This window comes from Ceratotherium simum, chromosome 10, assembly GCF_057802395.1.
Source record: "Ceratotherium simum simum isolate JZ-2026a chromosome 10, ASM5780239v1, whole genome shotgun sequence".
NCBI lineage: Eukaryota > Metazoa > Chordata > Mammalia > Perissodactyla > Rhinocerotidae > Ceratotherium > Ceratotherium simum.
Window position 1 is genome coordinate 7,199,731 of NC_141909.1, and position 21,451 is coordinate 7,221,181.

Sequence of the window (21,451 nt, forward strand, 5' to 3'; positions counted from 1 at the left end):
AGAGCCACAATTATGATAACACTTTTAGAAAGATGACTTTGAATGCAGTGTGGAGAATGGTTGGAATTGAGAAAGATTTAATGCAGAGAGGAGAGTAATTACTGTAACAAGAAATAGTTTGGCCTACATTAGAAGAGGGCCAGTAGGAAAGTGGAAAAGCAAATGAATATAAAGGGCCCTTAGGGGGAAGCATAGGTAAGATTTAGTGATTACGTGAACTCGGGGAACAAGGAAGACACAGGAGTAAAGAAGGGTATCCAGTTTCTGACCTGAGTCCCTTTGTAGATAGAGGTGCCAATCACTCCACTCAGACAGCACGGACTAGAGGTGGTGTTAGGGAGGACGGAGCAGAAAAGCCAATGACTCCAGTTGTCCATATCTAAAATACCCAAGATGAGATGTAGATCAGGCAGTCAGATTTATGATCTCAAGCTCAAACTAGATACGTGGCCTAGAGATATTTTTGGATAGTATCTGATAATGATTAGTGATTGAACTCATGGCAATGAATATTATATCAATGTTCTTTTGAGAATTGTATCCTTCCACAGCTACCTGATGTCTTTTTTTAATGAGATAAAACAAATAGTAATTTGGAAGTTTCCATAGAGAAAAGTCGGCTACAAATACTCATCTTTTCTCTTTCATTCACAAACCATGTATTAATCACCTACTAAGTGTTTGGAAAACCTTACATGAATACTTCAAGGTGCCCACATATACAAACTGGTAGGGAAGACCCACAAATCTCAACCCACAATCCTCATTGTAATACTAAGAGTTAAACTACCCAATATAGGAATGCAATGTGTTGTGAGGGAACGTGGAGAAACATAGGCAAGGCAAATCTAGGCAGAAATATTCAAATTGGTTGTCATTTCATACTGAGCCAGATTTGCTAAGTATAAACTATATTCTGTTACAGATTTAGATGCTTTTGGAGTGGGTCTTCTCTATAGTCGCACCTGCACTGAGGTTGTATTTAACCTACTAGTCTAGAGCATTTGGTTTACAAAAATGTTTAGACCTCCAACAAGAAATACCATAATCCTTAGGAGAATCTGGTTCATTAGTTTATGTACTGCTTAAAACTTGCCTGGTTTGGGGTCTGTGGTGCAGGGATATGAATTGGAGAGCCTGGGGTGGAAGTCGGGGAGGAGCAGCCTTCTGTGAAATAAATTTGCTTATCTGTCTTTGGATGAAATAAGCTTTGGGCAGTAATCACTAAATTTGAATGTCTTATTCTTTTGGACCTAAGGGTATACTTATTTGATTACATCATATCTAATCTTCTAGAATGTTATTAACCTGAGGTTATTGCCAGTATCATATGATGTTTATTGAATAACAGTATGCTCTGATATTGTATATTAAATGAAATAACTAGTGAACTTCCTTTAATTTAATTTATTACCAATTAATTACAAGACAACTTTTATTCAAGGGGTTTTAGATATGGAAGCGGCCAGTAAAGGAATGAGCAGGATGGACGTGTGAGAACACGTAAGTCCATCTGGAGTTAAGAGTTAGGTAATGCCTGGTGATTAACGTGATGAGAGCAGAATGAAGTCAGCTCAGGAGGCAATTTGTTAAAAAGAGAGCCTGACAGGAGAGAAAGGAACTGCTTAAGTAGGCAGGTCAGAGGATTCAGAGAAAGGTGTATGAGAGAAATTGAGGAAAATGGAGGGCTGGCATCACTGGGTGTGGGAATGAGACTAGGAAGATGAAGAATGGACTGATTTGTAAATACAACGAATTTCAAATTATGTTGTGGTAAGAGAAAAAAGTTAAAAGGATTAAAATGTGTTGGTGTCTCCTGAATTACATTCGTGTCTAGTAATTTGATGTCAGGAATAATGGAGGATGCTCTAGGTTTTGTGTCTGTTTCAGGGAAAGAGTTATGGAGATAATGAAATAAAAATGATAAACAGATATAGATGAAGAGGCTGGTTTTCCTCTTTACAGGAAACAACTGTGAAACTGCTAAAAGAGAAAAAGTTTGAGTTGTTAAAACTTAAGTCTATAGTAATAAACCATTTTCATACAGAAGAATATGAAATTATCTCCCAGCAAAAAAAAGTTAAAAAAAAAATAACATGCATAAAGACATATAGGATAATAAAGACACTACTATATTTATTTCCAGTGGACTAGTTTTTAACCACACAGAATCAGAACAACCTCAACTGAGGGAAGGCTTGATTCAGGTAAGAGAAGATTTAGGTTGGAAGCAGTAAGATCTAGGAGACATTGACAAGGTAGTATTGAAGAAGACTGGCGGTGGGGCTGGCTCTGTGGCCTAGTGGTTAAGTTTGGCATAGTGAGCCTCAGTGGTCTGGGTTTGGTTCCCGGGCACGGACCTACACCACTCATTGGCAGCCATGCTGTGGCAGCAACCCACATACAAAGTTGAAGAAGATTGGCACAGATATTAACTCAGGGAAAATCTTTCTCAAGAAAAAAAAAAAAAGAGGAAGATTGGCAGCAGATGTTAGCTCAGGGCAAATCTTCCACAGGAAAAAAAAAAAAAAGACTGGTGGGCTTTGGAAGGTAAAGTGGTTTTGGCTCAAGAATTGTGTCATAATGAAAATGTGGAATTATAGAACTATGGTAATCAGTTATGAAGGTGTAGCCATAGGAATGAAGAGAAATGGTTCAACACAAATCATTTTTTAAAGAAAAAGCATGAACAAGTTGGGATGATATTTAAAAAGAAAAAGTGGATAAAGAATGATGACTCCAGAATGTACTGCAAGAGCAGCGAATTCATAGCATAGACAGAAATGGATTGTTTTAAAGGGAAGCAAGTTTTTGGAGAAAGATGAGTTCAAGTTTGAACACATTGAGTTCGAGGTGATAATCAATTATCCAAGGGGATTTCCCTTTGGACAGTTAGCTGGACAGGAACACCAGACATATAAAAGTAAAGTCAGATTTGCTGAGTAAATTATCATATGTAGAATAAAATGCGGGGCCTCCCACATTTGGGGATAGAAAGACTAGTGAAGTCGTTAAGGGAAAGTTACAAGGAGTGAGACAAGAGGAACTGGGAAATCTGAGATCCATGGAGGCCAAAGTAGGTGAGATTTATAGGAGGCAGACATCATCCAGCTGTGGGAATTGCACAGAGGTCCAAGGATGATGATGGCTGAGGGAAGGCCCATGGCTTGATGCTCAGGTTCGCATTAGTCATCTAGGAGCAATCGAAGGAGATAAGAAATTGGGGCAGCAGAAACCAAGATAGCTAGGGGCTACAAGGGAAGCAGAAGGTAAGGCTTGTCCTTCTGAGAAGGAATACTCAGAAAGTATTTCTCTACATTTCTAGTTTAGGCCAGAAGTCTTTGAGGACATGCTAGAAAGAAAGACGGATTTTTTTAAAAAGATGATTAAATGAGGGGCCAGCCTGGTGTCATAGTGATTAAGTTTGAGAGCTCTGCTTCGGCAGCCCTGGGTTCACGGATTCAGATCCCAGGCACAGACCTATGCACCACTTATCAAGCCATGCTGTGGCAGGCACCCCACATACAAAAAGTAGAGGAAGATGGGGCACACATGTTAGCCCAGGGCTTATCTTCCTCAGCAAAAGAGAGGAGGATTGGCAACAGAGGTTAGCTCAGGGCTAATCTTCCTCACACACACACAAAAATGATTAAATGAGCTGGTTGACATATTTGGCAAAGAAAGATTTAGCTTTAGAAGACCAAAAAAATTCAACAGCAATATTTAGCCCCAAAATAGTGTGGCATGAAATGTTTGTCAAATTCCTGCCAAATTTGTAGAGACACTCCAAATTATGGCTTTTTTTTTTTTCTGCAATAGCTTGTGTTCACAGTACTCATAGAGCTAAAAAGTATGTCACTGGAGTAATATGTATGATTTTATTGTTGAATATTTAACAAAGAATTGGTGAGATCATCATGGGTAGCACCATTAGGAAAGATTTAAATTTAAATTTAATTCATAGTTTTCAAATTAGGAATAAGTGAATCCCTCCTATGAGGTAAAGTATAGGTACAAATATCAACAAATAAAAATGAGGGGAAAAAGTGGTTTTTAAATTATTCAGTTAAATTACTGATATTTCTTATGTATATTCAAGAAGGGATAGAAAATTACGTTCCCCACATATATCAAGGTGACTCCAGCTCAAACTGTAGAGCCGTCCAAGAACCAATGTCGAAAATTTACTGGGAGAGTTTCTTGTCTCTCTTTGGCCTCTCTGCCTTCCCTCTTTCTCTCTCCTTCTCCTTTTTTTCCTTTCTCTATCATCCTCTCCAACCACCCCCAGTTCTGGGGACTTAGCTCCCTTGAGGTTGCCTCAGAGCCTTTCTATCCATAAGATAATGCATCCTTTCTCAGAGGAAGAGTGGGAAGGCGTTTGGAGAAAGGGCCATGAACTTCAGTTCTTTTCCTTGCTTATTTACAGCTTTTGCTTGCTGGTCCCCAGCCAAGGGGTGCAGTGGGGCCACTTAGGGATTCCTTCAGAAAACTGGAGTATACGTATGCTCCAGTCCAGAGAGAAAACCGTCATGCAACACAAGCTGTTCAACATACCTTCCCTGTCCTAGGTTCCACCAAAGTCTTGTTTCCAGTTACAAATACAAAAGCTCATTGCAGTGCTCTTACCAGTTTTGTGGATTTTATTTATAGCTCAGAAAGTTGCTGAACAGTGTGAATGGCTATTTGGGAGAAAAGAGAAAAAGGACCTACAGAGAAAATCTGAAAATGTTTCAGAGAGGTTCCACTGTACTTTGATTCTTCCTTTGGAAAAGACAAAGAAGTTACAATCTTTTGCCCCAACCAGGGTGGCTCCTGGGGAGTCAGAATTTATCCATATCCCTTCTCATAATAAATCATTGCATTTATCACCAACGAGCACAGTGTTTATCATGCTTCTACTCAAGCGCTAGGCTATTTTCTTTTTTTCCATTGAAGTGGCTTTTAAACCTACAGCATTCTATCATTACATATTTGTTAAGGAAACTCTAATGTGATTTAAAGGGCCACCACAAACTCACTGGGAAACAGATTAACAAACAGTTTGTTTCCATGACATGTGGATATCTCCTGAAAGAACATTTCTTCCATAGAATTAAATGCTTCTCTCATGTCTTGGAAAGGTGATTTCCCCTCAAATGGGTGAAATAGTTATATGTATATTGTATAAAAAATAAATAAATACAACAAAATAGGCATAGGAAATCTAACAATTTAAAACATTCCTTATTTATTCTATATGCTCATAGAGTGTCCCCAGGATTTTGTGATAATAAGAAAACCCTTAATTGAGTGTCTTCTATGTACCAGACACTTTAGAACCCTGTGATGTTGTCCAGATTTTATTAAACACAATCTTTTTCCTATTCAGTGCCAAATCCCAAGGATTTTTCAAGCCACTCTGGTGTTCCAGGAGATCTGATCCCCATTAATGTGTCAAATATGCATATGTTATGTAAGCATGTGTGTATACATACACTGACACGCATCTTTTGCATTTGTAATTTTTTTACCCAGTTGCCTCATAAAAGATTAAAATGGAAGATTAGACTCCATTCAGAATTTCACAATGCCTCAATAATAAATCAGTTCTCATCATCTGAAGAACAATATTTCAGAACTATGAGGTGGACTAAAAGCTGATTTGAGATTCATACCGTTGTATACCTACTCTAAAAAAAAAGAACAGAAGCAATTTACACATCTGCAAATCTCAGGAAATTTGCATGATTTGGGCACATGAAGCCATTTTAGCACAGAAATTCCTTCCTTTCATCTCTAAAGCCTGTCGAAAGGATACAAACATGTTTTTTGCAGATGATGTGAATTATTGACTGGCATAAATAGCAACACATAGTAATGCTTCAGAAATGTGTTTTTTATTGAGTGAAGATGGCATCCAGAAAAAATATGTAGGAAAAATCTTATTTTATGAGAGCTGAAGATATGGAATTGGATATAGTATTTTTGTGTATGTGCTATAATTGACATTAAAATTTCAGGTTAATCTTTGTTGTCCACTTTGTTGAGACATTTCTTATCAAAGATGATAAGATAATTAAATAATTAATAACTAAGAAAACCTGGAAATTGTTTACTAGACCTTCACAATCTATATTAAATGAGACAGCCTCAAAGGTAAATATGGATTATTACCTACTAAGTGAAACTATTAGAAGTTAATTTTATTTTTAAAATATCATGAAGTGTTTTCTAAAATGAACTCAATTAGATTTTCTGTTAAATGACTACATTAGTCAAGGTTATTATAAATAGTTTCCCTAAGAGTGGAATATTTTTTACCATAATTCAAACAATCCAAGAACTATAAGCTATAAACTGATGTACCAAGTGCATGAGCTAGAAAAGACCTTAGTGTTCATTTGGTTCAATGATTCTTTTACACATGGAAACTGAGTCCCCAAAATTCCAATCGGTAATAAAAGGTCACACATCACGGTTGTGATGCAGCCACGCCTAAATCAAGTAGTTGTAATTCTTTCGACCCACCGTCTACTGGTTTTGCTTAGATAGTTTTAGATACTGTACTATCTCTTTAAGACAATAAAGTAAAACTTTGACTATTGGCACTCTGTAGGACCCAGGTTCTTGGTCTTGAGGAGTATTTACTCCAGGAAGCATCTCACACGTAAAGACTAGTCTTGGGTGCAGCAACTGGGAGTAAATGGAATAAATAGTTCAGCTGATATAAATGCAAGAAAGTCTGATGTGATCCAAAAAATTTTGTCATTTCAATTTGTTGTAGCTGGTCTAATTGGCTCTCTGAATGACAGGAAATTTAGAAATGCTAAATCTGTTATTGTTTTTTGCCTCTTAGTTCACTACAGTGAATCAAAGTATTGGACTGTAAAGCTTCATGAAGAGGTACAGATGGTTTTATTATCTTACCCCAGGACTTGCATCATATCTAGGGCATAATGAACTCTGTCATGTTCTCTCTCTCTCTCATACACACACACACACAGATGTATACATATATATATATATATATACACACAGACATATACATAATGAATAAATAGTTGAATGTATATGGAAATGATTAAATGGGTAAAGTAGTTATGCCTGAGGGCTACAGTAAAACCTAAGGACATGCACAGACTTGTCAAAATGCCCTGGAATTGAGTAAAAATATTTGAGGTAAAATTCAAGATCTTCTACAACCCAATAATTTCACTCCATGGTATTTATACAGCAGAAATATATAAATATGTGCATCACAAGACATGTACAAAATGTTCATGGTAATGTTGTTTGGAATAGCCCTATTGGGAAACAGTCCAAATGTCCATCAATGAGAGAATGGATGAATTGTAGTATATCTCTAGAATGGAATTCTATAAGGCAATAAAAATGAGTGAACTATTGCTACACCCAACAACATGGATGAAACTCAAAACTTCTTGAATGGATAAAGCCAGAAAGAAAAGGTTGCATTCTGTGTTAGAACATTTATTTAAAACTCAACCACAAGCTTAACTAGTATGATGATATATATGTAGTATCATATATACTATATATGATATAGTATGATGATAGAAGTCAGATAGTGGTTTACCTTTAGGGGTTAGTGTAACTGATAAGGGGCCCGGAGGAAACTTCTAGGATGATGATGATATGTTATTTCCTGATCTGGTTCTAGCTACACTGATGGGTTTACTTTGAAAAATGTATCAAGCTGATTGTGTACTTTCTGTGTGTTTACATAAAAACTTCAAGGTCATCGACTTCATGGTTATGTGACCTTGGACAAGCTACCTTCCTTCTCTGTGCCTCTATTTCCTCATCTAGAGAATGGGGAAAATAATACTTACCTGTGAGAGCTGACATGAAGATTACATCAGCAAGTGGAATAAGTGTCAAGTCACCTGGAATGATGCCTGGAGCGTGTGCTCAGTATGTGATTGGAGAAACAGTTGGTTTCACAAAAAAACGGGGCACTGAGGGAAGAACTGTGATTACTTAACAGTCTTTTTAGGCCCACCTGCGGTTTGTGGATAGTGATTATCACTAATAACACCTTCATATGGCCTGAAATAGCTATGAAACAGTGTCAAATTAACAAGCAGTTAGTAGCTATGATTCTAAAAGTCTCTGAGGTATATTGATTGATATTTTAAATCTGATTTATTCACTCATTCATTCATTAAATCTAAGCATCTGTGAGGGTCCGCCATGTAGTATGCAGGGCACTGAGGGTTGGGATTACCAAGATCAACAAGAACTAGTTCCCGCCACTAAAAAATATGTGAAGTCCTATAAATGGGAGTACAGACAGATAAAAAATGGACTATAGCGAAATATATAAAAGAGTAATTATGATAATCTCAGAAGTTTTTGAGCACCAAATGAGATACTTAACTGGCTTAAGGGTGTTTAGGAAAAAATCCATGTGCTGAAATCTTTCTTCAAGATTGATTGATTGATAACTGTCGGTAAAGATGTTGGGAAATAACATAAAATTTATCTATGGTAACTTGGTATGGTAATGGTAAATTTACCATTTATGTTGGTAAATAACATAAAATTTACCATATTAATAATTTTTAAGTGTACAATTCAATAGTGTTAACTATCTTCACTTATTGTACAACAGATATCCAGAACTTTTTCATCTTGCAAAACTGAAACTGTACCCATTGAGCAATAACTTCCCATTTCCTCCTCCTCTCAGCCCCTGACAACTACCATTCAGCTTTCTGTTGCTGTGATTACTTTAGATATCTTAATAAGTGGAATCAAAATTTTTGTTTTATTTTGTCATTAAGAGGAATGTTGAGATTCCTCACTTCACATCAATCCATATTCACCATTACTCTGATATTTATAGTTTTCAGGTGTTGGTTTACAAAAACGTTAGATAAATCTAAGAGTTCTTGCACTTTGTTGGATTTGGGGGAGAAATCTGGATTATTGGCTAACGTTTCAGTGTGAATTAAGGAGGACTGCCATATTCTCCCCCACCTATCCTCTTGGTGCCTTTTTCAGAAACACAGTGCCGGGTAGATGCACCACAAGCTTGATTCATTTTTGGTGTGGGGAGGATTACACCAGCAGGAAGAACTCAGTGGACTACTCCCCAGCTCCTTTGCTCCCACGGCATCTCTTTACTGCTCTTTCCTGATCTCACAACTGAGAACAATGGCAGTTAAACAATTTTAGCAGCAGAAGCTTCTTTTACCTAAAGCAAAAGTTGCACACATAATCACATTATCACACAACTTAAAATGTGCAAAAATAGCATCTTATTAGCATTTTTAGAAATCAAATTTATAAAATTAACTTATTTCAAAGTCAATCAATATAAATAGAGATTAATGCCAGTGATTTTTAATGTGCTGAAATTTGGTTTATAACTCATTTGGGGGGGACATAATGTATTTAATTATACTTTTAAGAATATTGCTTATATATAAAAATATTGAATAAAAATTTGAAGACACCTTAAGAGTAGTTGTGAAAAGAGTGGTTGTGAACATTTAGAAATGACAGACACATTTTAAGGGCAGAGTAGGAGTTTATTTATGTAAAGAAGAAGGCAATGCAGCTAAAGGAGTAAGAAAGAACTGAGTGGGCACAGAGTACTGTAAACAGCTGTTAGGTCGTTGGTGAAGCTAGGTCTCTATCTTGAGGACCTGGCTGGATAGTAGTGTTACCAAATGAGAAAAAAAAAAGATTAACAGGGGAAATCCACTTGAGGGAAAATAAAAAGTTTAGTTTGTACAGGTATGGGTTGAAATGCACATGGGAAATTGAGGTGGGGATATTTAGTAGGCGATTGCATAAGTGAGCTTGAACCTTGTTTTAAGCCTTTAGATATTAAGCCTAAAACTGATTCTCAACATTGACTGTGCATTAGGGAACTTTTAAAAATTACCAAAGCTCAGGCCCAACTTCAGAGCAATTAAATCAAAATTTTTGTGGATGTGGCCTGGACATGGTTTTATTTCTTTATATTTTAATTAAAACAAAACAAAACAAAACAAACCTCTCCAGGTGATTATACGGTGCAGGCAGCTTTGGGAACTATTGGTCTACAGTTAATGCTATAGATTCACATGCATACTGGTTGTAGTTGAAGTCATAGGAATGGATAAGATCAACCAGGGATTACGTGTTACAGCCTCATGTCTTCCATTTGCCCTTCAGGTCTGGCCTCTACCTTGGAACACTGATTTCAGTGGACTGTATCCATGGGCTCTCCTGCCCTCTGGCTTTTGCTGAGTCCATCAGTGGGAGACGTTGAGAGAAAATCAGGAGATAGAAAGAAAATGAAAACATATTTATTTCCTGAACTCCCTCCCCACTGGGTCAATGAATCACCAAAGGTTGAGTGTAACTCTATTAAGCACGGCTCCAGTAGATGGGCTTCTTCATTCAGCTCCCTCTGGGAGTCCTACAACCTCTAATTCATTGAGCTCCTTCAGGCCTAGGGATGATGAGTTCTCCCTATTGTTGCTAGCCCCACAGTCCTCAAGTTTTCTCTGTTGATTTCCGTAAACGCTGGCTACCCCTTTGTAAATAGTACCTTTATTAAACTCTCCTCATTAATTAGAAAGACGTGGCAGTGTGCCGTCTGTTTCTTGCCAAGCCCCTGGCTGATAAGGTAGCATAAGAAAAGTTGTGGGCTGAAGATGGAATCTAGGAGAATGATGAACTTCAAAGGATGAGTCAAAGAAGAAACGCTCAGGAAAGAGAGAAAAGGGGAGAGCCAAGAGTAATGAGGAAGACCAGGAGAGTTTATGGTGATAGAATCAGAGGGACTAGGGAGTTTAAATGTAGTGACAGAAAAGCATCCATCATATTGGAAAGGTCATGAAAGGCTTCTTCCTGAGAAGTTTTGTGATGTGCAGACAGCAAAAACCAGATGACAGTGAACCAGGGCATGAATGCAGGTGAAGAAGTGAGGACTAGTTATTTGACAAATTTGGTGACAGGAGGAAGAAAGAGTTTGGAATTTATTAAAAAGAAGACTTAAAGTTAATCAACTTATTGATATCGTAGAACATTTTTCATAAACACTATGTTCTATCTCCAGTGGTTATGATAGAATACTAGTAATATCATCAAGAGACTTTGCAGATGTGTGTGCAATATACATAATTTGTGCTCTTAAGGCTTAGATTTTTGTAAGCCACTCAAGCAAGCAAGAACACCAAAGAATTAAGTCTTGGTTTAAAAATGAGCAAAGACATAAAAACACAAAATACAGAAGATGTGCAAATAACATCCATCCTATCCTAGCTATTCGGAAGTGATTCCTGGATTAAGTCAGGTCATCAGAGACCTTCATATATGGACATCATTTAGTCCCATCCTGTTTTCTTTACCCAAAAAAATGTTTTTCTAAGTTGGACTCTTCAATGATATTGCCTTATCTGGAAGGATATTTTAATAAACCCCATAAGAAGATGTTTTCAAAGATAGTCTTTAGATCATACAGTGTCTTCATTAGGAGAGTAAATCTGAAAATTATTTTCTTTAGTATTTATAGCAGGCCTCTTTCGTTTCACATCAACTGGCTAGCTTTTCACCCAAGGACTGTGCTTTTGGTAACTGCTTGTGTTTACCAGTTCCCTTCCACTGCCAAAAGTTTACAGTTGACCTTGAAGTTCCTTGTTAGGAAGGTCAATGACTTCACAGGCAAATTTTGTGGATTAACTTTGCTCCTGGCTTCTTACTTTTTAAACTTCATTTCACATGCCTCTTGTTCCTGATTTTTTTTTTTTTTTTGCTGAGGAAGATTACTCCTAAGCTAACACCTGTGCCAGTCTTCCTGTATTTTGTATGTGGGTCGCTGCCACAGCATGGCCACCGACGAGTGGTGTAGGTCCATGCCTGGGAAGTGAACCTGAGCCACCGAAGAAGAGTGCGCTGAACTTAATCGCTAGGCCATGGGGCTGGACCCCTCCCGATTTTTTTAAACACATTTTATTTTGCTTCTTTATCCATTAAGCAAGCTATTTTTTTCTATTTTTAGGAAAAGTCTAAATTTAAAGGCATAAATAAACAAAACTAAGAATATGAAAGATGATGAAAACTATAAAGTCCTAGACACACGTTGTTTGGTTTTGTGTTTTGGAACTGTGTGCTTTTTCTCCCCTACCTGTTTTCCCATGATTACTTTCCAATCCATCACAACTTAAGTCACACCTGAGGCTGAATTTGAACATCATCATGTGAAGTGGAGAACTGGCAATTTCCTTGATTTACTTTCATCAATCAAAACAGTCAATCTTGATAATTCAGCCTGCTAATTTAACTTTGTCTACGTTGATGAAATTAACTGATCCATTGCCAAATCCCTCCTCCTCCTTTCTCCCTTTGCTTTAGAGAATTCCAAAAGAGAGAAAGAAAGAAGGAAAGAAGGGAGGGAAGAAAAAATTAGCTTTTCTGTTCAGCTTACAGATACTTTTTTAAGATCTGGGTAAAAAACAAATGTAGAGTCATTTGAAACTTAGCTGAATTTTTTTACTATGGACTATGGACATATGCTAGTCAACTGAACTGTCACCATAATATGGCCCAGTGGATAAGAGAATAGACTCTGGGAATAGAACTAAGGGGCCCTACTCCAGAGCTAGTGTGTGTGTGTATGTGTGTGTGTGTGTGTGAGTATGAGTGTAAGATCCATTGATTCTTCACAACAATTTGCTCTTAATGAAAGAACATATATAAATTCATATAACATGGATACCATTAGTCCAATTTCAAGAGAGATAAAGCTAATGTTAAGGTAAGCATGAGAGGTTGTCTGAGATGGACAGGGACCTAGAAGGCTGGTGAATCATGGAATGTGGTCATCAGCTATAAGCATTGACTGGTTCATCACTGTCAGGAAAGATGCTGTCAGTGAAAGATTTTGAAATGGGAAAAAAGAAAAGAAAAAACAGCTTCCTGTCTATTGCAGGAAAACCTTTCAAGTTATCTGTTTTAATAGTTTTTCAAACTAGGTAGAACTCCATAAGTTGTAATAGCCGTAAAAGTGACACCTGTCTATAGAAATGGAAATGAATTCTGTCTCTGGAAGGGACAACTGATTCCTGGACACCTCTCTCATCCACGCACATATCGCCATGGAGAAAGTCAGTTTTGCATCTATTTGTAAATTCATTTCAGCTTTTCTGATTTACTTACATAAGGGAGAAAAGTAATTTTCCCTCTACCCTTCTAAGTTCTTGGCTGAGACTCTACCCTGTAATAAAGACAGATTAACAGGAGAAAAACTAACAGAAGATTAATAACATGAATACTTCCTGTATACATGGGAGATACCCAGGAAAAGTGAGTAACTCTCTGAAATGGCCCAAGCCATCACTTTAAATACCATCTTCAACTAAAGATAAAGGAAAGATGCTGGGGATGAGGGTGGGGGGAGCAGTTAATAGGAGGTGACCAGGAAAAGCACAGTAAACCAGGGCAAGGTTGTTATACAGATCTAAATCATTGCCTTCTCCATTGATAAGAATTTCTAGAGATTTAATCATCCTTCTCTTCTTGGTGCAGAGAGGGAGAACCCTTACCGATGGAGATTTCTCTTATAAATGTAAATGTCTCTTACAAAAGGGAAACTAACACTCTGTTTTCAGAGATTCTCCTGTGTCTACAGCCTCTCAAAAATAACCAGTAGGGGCCGGCCTCATGGTGTAGTGATTAAATTAGGTGCACTCTGCTTTGGCGGCCTAGGTTTGCGGGTTTGGATCCCGGGTGCAGACCTACACCACTCGTCGGCCATGCTATGGCAGTGACCTACATACAAAATAGAGGAGGATTGGCATAGATGTTAGCTCAGGGCTAATCTTCCTCAAGCAAAACAAGAGGAAGATTGGCAACAGATGTTAGTTTAGGGGGACTCTTCCTCACACACAAAAAAGTAAATAAATAACCAGCCCCAAATAATCCTCATGCCAAAGAGACATATTTTGGGGAGAATTCTACTCCCCTTCACCTATAGGTATGTGTTTGGTATTTTGAATTCCATTTTGAACTGATTGTAGCATCTTACTAATTCTCTCATTAATTAAAGAGTTAAATAAAACATGTGGTATGCTCTTTTGATATTTGTATGAGTTTCATAACATTACCTTTTAAAAAAATATTTTTAACACCAATACATTTTCTTTTCAGTAATGTTCTTCTTTATATTTCTTAAATATTACATTTTAGGAGGATTTAATAGCATTACAGCTGAGATTTATTTTAATCATCATTTTATGTGTATAAATGTTCTTTAGTTAAGAACAACTTATTGTGAAGAATAAATGGACCCAATTACATGTATATGTGTATAAAATAAAATGATGCCTTAAAAATATAGCATTCAATGACTCAAGAGATGGTCTTTCCATCATTTGTATTTTATAAACCAGGGGCATTAAGGAAACTTTAAAAACTGAAAACAGGATGACTAGTGGCTCATAATACTGAAGACAGCATTCTTAAGGGAGAGAGAATCTGGGCAGCAGAGCATGGCTAGATGAAAGCAGAGCCTCAGTGAAACAATTTTGACTTTACAAGTATCAGCATGCAAAGACTAGGCTTTCTTGGGTAATTGTTAGAGATTTCCTTGAGGAATGGCTGTCTTATTTTAATCAAATGATATACAGCACACTTTAAACTGAAATATATTTCTATTTATGCCTGAGATTATAGGAACATAAGGGTATAAGAATTCTTGTAATGCCATCCCCAGCATCCGTATTCAACCAAACTGAAAAGGATGCAGAAACATGCATTATTTATTCTGTTGTTTGAGTGCCTGATTAAGGTATTCCACAGACCCATCAACAGGTCAGACAAGGGTTTAACAACAATCTTATTGTTGGTCTCTCTGGTTTTTATTTGTTCTTATAATATTAACAGACAATTTCTATAGTATTGATCCAATCAGATTCAGGTCTAAATGACAAGGCTTGGGATTTTTGATAGCACTTCATGGTCCACATGATATATTTATTGCTATTTTAATTAGTTGCTTTTAGTTAAAAAAAGGCAAGTGATTTTACATAAAAATCTGGATTTCCAGCCTCTCTTTAAAAATTGTAAAATTTGCCAACACTGGTCCATGTCCTCCCTTGGTGATGCCATATGCAGTCTGTCTTTCTAAGACTGGGCATATTGTCTCCACCTTCTTGGTCCCTGTGGACTCCTGGACTCTGAGATTGACCATACGGCATTTCCAATTATTGTTGACTTATGCTGTTGTTTTTCTTATAGTTAAGAGAAAAGCAAAAAATTTCTTGTACCCATGTCTCTGTCAAAAGTGAAAAAATGAAAAATAGACCAAGACCACTGGAGACAATATATGGAAAAGATGAATGATGCAAAATTTTATGGACTAAAAAAGAAATTCCCATGGCATTGATTTTGAATCTAATAAAATGAATGATGCTACAGTGAAATGCTTCAAAACATATTGACAATGAAGAGTCTATAGCTCTTCTCCTTTGTTGATATGGACTCTGCCTAGCCCTGAGGGCCATTGAGTTTGCACTTCCTGGTGGAGGACAACACTCCTGGTTCTCTGTGCTTGAGACTTCTTCTATTAGTTTAATTTCATTTGCATTTTTAAAGGATCATTACTTTACCTTCAACAGGTTAAAGTTTGAATTAAAAAAATTAAAAATATGTTATATTAATCTGCTTGAACTGCCAAAACAAAATACCACTGATTGAGTGGCTTAAACAACAGAAATTTACTTTCTCGCAGTTCTGGAAGCTAGAAGTCCCACATCAAGGTGCCCACAGATTCAGTTCCTGGTGAGAATTCTCTTCCTGGCTTGTAAACAGCCACCTTTTCTTGTGTGTACATGTGACTTCTATTTTTTGTGTGCTCAGGGGGGAGAGAGAGTGCAAGCTCTTGGTTTCTCTTCTTATGAGGACACTAATCTCATCATGAGGACCCCACCCTCGTAACTCCATATAACCCTAATTACCTCCCAAAGGCCCCATCTCCAGATACCATCACATTGTGCAATTCTGTGGAGATTAGGGCTTTAGCACATGAATTTTAGGGTGACACAAATGTTCAGTCCATATGCACTAAAATGTAATGCATTTAGAATGTTTGAATAAAGCCTTATTTTGCCATTATCCAGAAAGAATTATTATATCCTTATATTTTAGTATATTTATTTAAATCAAATAGTCTTGGATTGTTTCTGTTTTGCCTGCTTTCCCTACAGAGATTCCAGCTTATATACACAATCAAGGCAGGATACGTAAACACTGAACCACCACAAAAATATGTTTACTTAGCAGAATAAATAAGTGGTCAGAATCTGTTCTACTTTGTTTTTTAGCATAAAATTCATCAAACTCATTTCAGTAAATACTGTTGTCATTCCCTGTGAAATGGAAATAGTTTAAACTGTGCTATATCTTCAAAAGGTATTTTTTTCTTAATTTGATTTATTGAATTCAAAGTGGAATAATAAACCAAATCTTTGTTCTGATGCTTAAAGTCCCAAATAAATTTTCATGGAGTCAGAGTACAAATATAGGAATGATTTTAGTATAAACTTCCAAGAAATTTATAAGTCGCCACTATGATGTTTCTTGCACTTTATCAACCAAAGTCATCTTGAATATCTCCCAGGACAGAGACCTCAGTAACTCTTAGGCAGTCCATTTCACTAATGCACAATTGTGGTTGTTAGAAAGTCATTTTTATATTCATTGAATCAGCTGATCCATGTTCAGCCTACTAGAACAACACAAACTCAATATATTCCTTTCTTAGGTAATAGCCCTTTACATTTTTAAAGGCAAGTATTATGGCTCCCTGAATTTTTCTTCTTCTCCTTGTTCTTTCCCACGTGACAGGTTGTCTAGGCTGCATGCCCTTCGAGACTCTCTCCTCTGCTTCCTACGACTTTTGTTCACAACCCTTTCCAGAAGCCCTGCTCATTGTTTCACAAATTCTTCCCATTGAGGTCTGCTCAGCCCACACTGGAGCTAATGCTTTTTCTGATATGAGCTTTGCGATTGTCTCGGTGTCATAAAAACAAGATTCCATTATTGGTCTTTCAAGGTGTATTCCTAGGTGCTGAGCCAGATCTCCCTGATTCCATATTTTAAATTAGGTTTTGAATTTTGATTTTGAATTTGATTTTGAATCAGTGAAGTTTTCTCATTTTGAATCAATGAAGCTGAATTGAGAATTGTCAAATCTTATACTTTTTAAAGCCAAAAACAACCTTGAAATCATCTAGAAATTAGGATTAATGTTCCAGCTTTAGGATCTAATAGTTATGTGGCTTTGAACAAGTTACTTAACTTCCTGGGAGCTCTCTTTTCTCTTCTGTAATCTGGAAATAGTAATGTCATCTCCCTCTACCTTATAAGATTCTTATGGAAATCAAGAATACCTATAAAAATGGTGGCATAGTGGTTAAGTACGTGCGTTCTGCTTTGGTGGCCTGGGGTTCGCGGGTTTGGATAATGGGCACAGACCTACACACCACTCATCAAGCCATGCTGTGAAGGTGTGCCACATGCAAAATAGAGGAAGATTGGCACGGATGCTAGTGCAGGGACAATCTTCCTCACCAAAAAAAAAAAAAAAAAGAAAGAATACCTATAAAAGTTCTTTGAAAGGATACAAAACCCAAGATATCATTGGTTTATACATGTATTCTTTGATCTTTTATTTCCATTTCACTACTGCAGTATCATTGTCTCTTCATTAAAACCAAACTTCTTGAAAAAACTCTTATGTGGTTTCTTCCAATACTAACCAGTTCTCTGACACTACCTGGGTGTCCAACAATTTAATTCAATTCTGAGACTAACAACCCAGAGTTAGAGAAGATCCCACAGAACAAGGAGTCAGTCCCACAAGACTGCCCCTACTTTAGATGCCAGGTACGAAAGGAGTGCCCAGGATACCCACACTTCTGCCTGGCTGACTACAAATTTGAGGTTCCCATGATGCCCCTTCAAGTTTGATGATTTGCTAGAGTGACTCATAGAACTCAAGAAAACACTCTGCTTAACGCTTACCAGTTGATTATAAAAGATACAAGTCAGGAACAGCCAAATGGAAGAGATGCATAGGACAGGTGGAGGAAGGACTGATTAAGAGCTTCCATGCCCTCTCTGGATGTGCCACCTTCCTGACACATCAATGTGTTCACCAACCCAGAAGCTCTCCAAATCCTCTCGTTCAAGAGTTTTTATAACCCAATTTCAAGCCCTGCTCCATTCCCCAGAGGTTGGGGTTTAGGGCTAAAAGTTCCTACCCTTGAATCACTCGATTGGTGTTTCTGATGATCAGCCTCAATCCTGAAGCTACCTAGCCCCCCCAGTCACCTCATTACCATAAACTCAGGTGTGGTAGAAAGGGGCTTGTTATGAATAACAGAAGGTACATCTGTATCTCAGGAAATTCCAAGGGTTTTAGGAGCTCTGTGCCAAGAACTGGGGACAAAGACCAAATGCACTTTTTATTATACCACAGCTGTCAATACCTGTTTCCAACATTTTCTTTTACTCACTCCTCAACTGACATAGTCTCCTTCTGCCTCTCACTCCACTAAAGCAGTTCTTCTGTATTTTTCTGTCCTCATCCTACTTAGCCTCTCAAGAGCATTAGGAGCAGTTAACCTTTCATCTTTTTTGAAAGCACTCCCTCTCTTTGGAGACGTTAATACCAGAATTTCCTTGTTTTTCTTCTATAGTTTTGGTTATTCCTGCTTTGTCTCCTTGGAGACATGTTAATGAGGGAAGAAGTAAGACGTTACAACTGGTTCCAATGAGAATTTGACACACAGATATATATATATATTCTCCAGGGGACATGATGCATTTGGATTGCTATGAACAGTAATTACTTGCATAGCTATGGAAGGACACATTTGCATTACTATTAATTTTTTACAACTTAAGCTCTGTCTCTAGATAGAATTGTAAAACAACCAAAGATGTAAACTCCTATAGAATCAGACAATCCCCCAGAGTTTCTGCTGGATTAACTCCCAGCATTTCACTGAAAGGGCGCCCAGTAATTTCTCCTGCCCATTTCCTGACAGTTTCCGCACCTGTGAGGAAATTAATCTCTTCAAGATAATTCTTGATCACAAAAAAGATGTTTCATTAGATTTGACCTGATTAATTTACACAAGAGCAGCAGAATTTAAATTAGCCATATGGGTGTCCTTGAGTTTGCTTGGTAGATCTAAATCAATGAATTATTAAGCTGCTATGAAGACCAGAAAATAAAGTTATGTCTGGGAGTGTTCACAAGGAGTCTTGGGTGGGGCTTCTAAAATTCTCTATTATTTGCTATCCAAGACCAGGAAACCAAGACTAAGGAACTCTCTCCACTAGACTTCACTTGCATATCCTAGACAGTTGGGTGAATTCCTCAAATTGGCTAAGGTATGTGATATGCCAAGAAGGGATATTTGTTACCACCTGAGGCTGAAACCCAGTAAACCAAGTTACCTGCATGCTTTTCCTAGAAACCTTTGAGGCTTTATCTCCACACATAAAGTCAACCTTATTTCTTACTAGTGGGCTTGTCAGGCCTGATTAAACGAGAATCATTTTCAAATATGGCACTCTAAGTAAAGTCTTGCCTGCACAATCAATTTGTCCAGTTATATCCTAGTAAAATGGAAGACAAAGTCTTAGAGAACCCATACAACTATCTACACAGCATTGCCATAAATCATTAGGAAACTTAGCAAAGTCTCTGACTTCTGGGGAGTCAATGAGAATCAGACACCTTTTTAAAATGTTTCATTTCATCTTCAAAAGCAGAGTTTATGGGGCTGGCCCGGTGGCGTAGTGGTTAAGTTTGCACGCTCCACTTTGGTGGTCCCAGGGTTCGCAGGTTCGGATCCAGGTGTGGACCTATGCACCGCTCAACAAGCCATGCTGTGGCAGCGTCCCACATATAAGATGGGCACAGATGTTAGCCCAGGGCCAATCTTCCTCAGCAAAAAGAGGAGGATTGGCAACAGATGTTACCTCAGGGCTAATCTTCCTCACCAAAAAAGAAAAAAAAAGCAAAGCTTACGAAATTGAGGGTTCGATTTGCTTCAAAAAAGAGAAATGTATCTTTTAGAACATTAACTGTATCTTTTAGAACATTAATAAACATTAATATTCAAAAAAACTTGCATTTCCCTTATCAGTTCGTGCCTGTGTAATTAATTCTTGTTCTGTGGATCCAGCTTTCATGAAGGAGTCTGCTTCTGCATCATCGAGTGTCCTGTACCGCCTGACTCTGTTCACTGCCACTGTCTGAAAATTGTTTGGTGATGTCATCTCAGAAGCCTGTACACCAGCGGCCACTCTGGAAGTATCAATACTTAAAAGTCCTTGGGACAGATCTTTCGACGAGTCTCTGGGATTGTCCTTCTTTACTGAAGACATAAACTCTGGTGTGGGGCTTATATCAGTTTTACGATAAACATCAGTATAAAAAGAAACTACCTATAGATGGCAAAAAATGAATTGTTGTGGGTAATGTATTATAATAACCAGTAATATCATAATGGAGGAGAGGAGAATTCTCTATTGGGTGCACTATACAACTATTTCATAAGGGTTTGGTAATGTTTCCTCTGAGCCAAGAAAATATCATGGATAGTCAGAGCATTGGCAAATCTCCAGGGCCTTCCCATAAATTGTATAATTTAATATAATATAATATAATATAATAAATATATTAATAATTGTTATGGACTGAATTATGTCCCCCTAAAATTCGTATGTTGAAGCCTACCCCCCAATGTTACTGTATTTGGAGACAGGGCCTAGAAAGAGCTTATTAAGGTTAAATGAGATAATAAGGTTGGGGCCCTAATGCAATGTGACTGGTGTCCTTATAAGAAGAGAGACACACGCCAGGGATGTGCATGCACACGCACAAAGGCGTTGTGAGGACACAGAGAGAAGGCAGCCATCTGTAAGCCAAGGAGAAAGTTCTTACCAGAAACCAAGCCCATCAGTGCCTTGATCTAGAACTTCCAGCCTCTAGAACTGTGAGAAAATAAGTGTCTGCTGTTTAAGCCACCCAGTCTGTAGTGTTACGTTATGACAGCCCAAGCAGACTAACACAATAGTAGTTTCCTATGCAAACTCTCTAGCGAAGGCTGAGCATCTCTTCTGACTTAACAACTCTTCCCATACAGCTCTTACTACAGTGCTGAGGTAAGTTAAAAAATACGGAGCGTGTCAAACAAACCTATTTCTAATATCTTTCCTTGCATAAGGTGAAAGAACAAATCTTTGTGATATCCCAGGGGCCCTTCAGGAAATATCAAAAATGGTTTTAGGTGTAAAAGATATACAAAATTTTATTTTGTTTTTTCTTAATTTAGGATATAACCTTAGAAAGGCAAAATCTAAAGAATTGTTAGAGGAGATTAGAGCATTTGTTTAAGATAAGGTTGTGGGTACCTGAGAAATAGTACTTGGTTAA

The 21,451-nt window shown here is 37.5% G+C and overlaps 1 long non-coding RNA gene across 1 annotated transcript in view; it reads left to right on the plus strand.

Annotated features, from left to right (window-relative positions):
- LOC147916049 (uncharacterized) overlaps nt 1–20,569 on the plus strand; it is a 100,409-nt gene extending 79,840 nt beyond the window's left edge. Inside the window, exon 4 of the long non-coding RNA XR_015553372.1 lies at nt 20,199–20,569. This is a non-coding gene — a long non-coding RNA (uncharacterized LOC147916049). The remainder of the gene's footprint in view (nt 1–20,198) is intronic.
- The last annotated feature ends 882 nt before the right edge of the window (nt 20,570–21,451 follow it).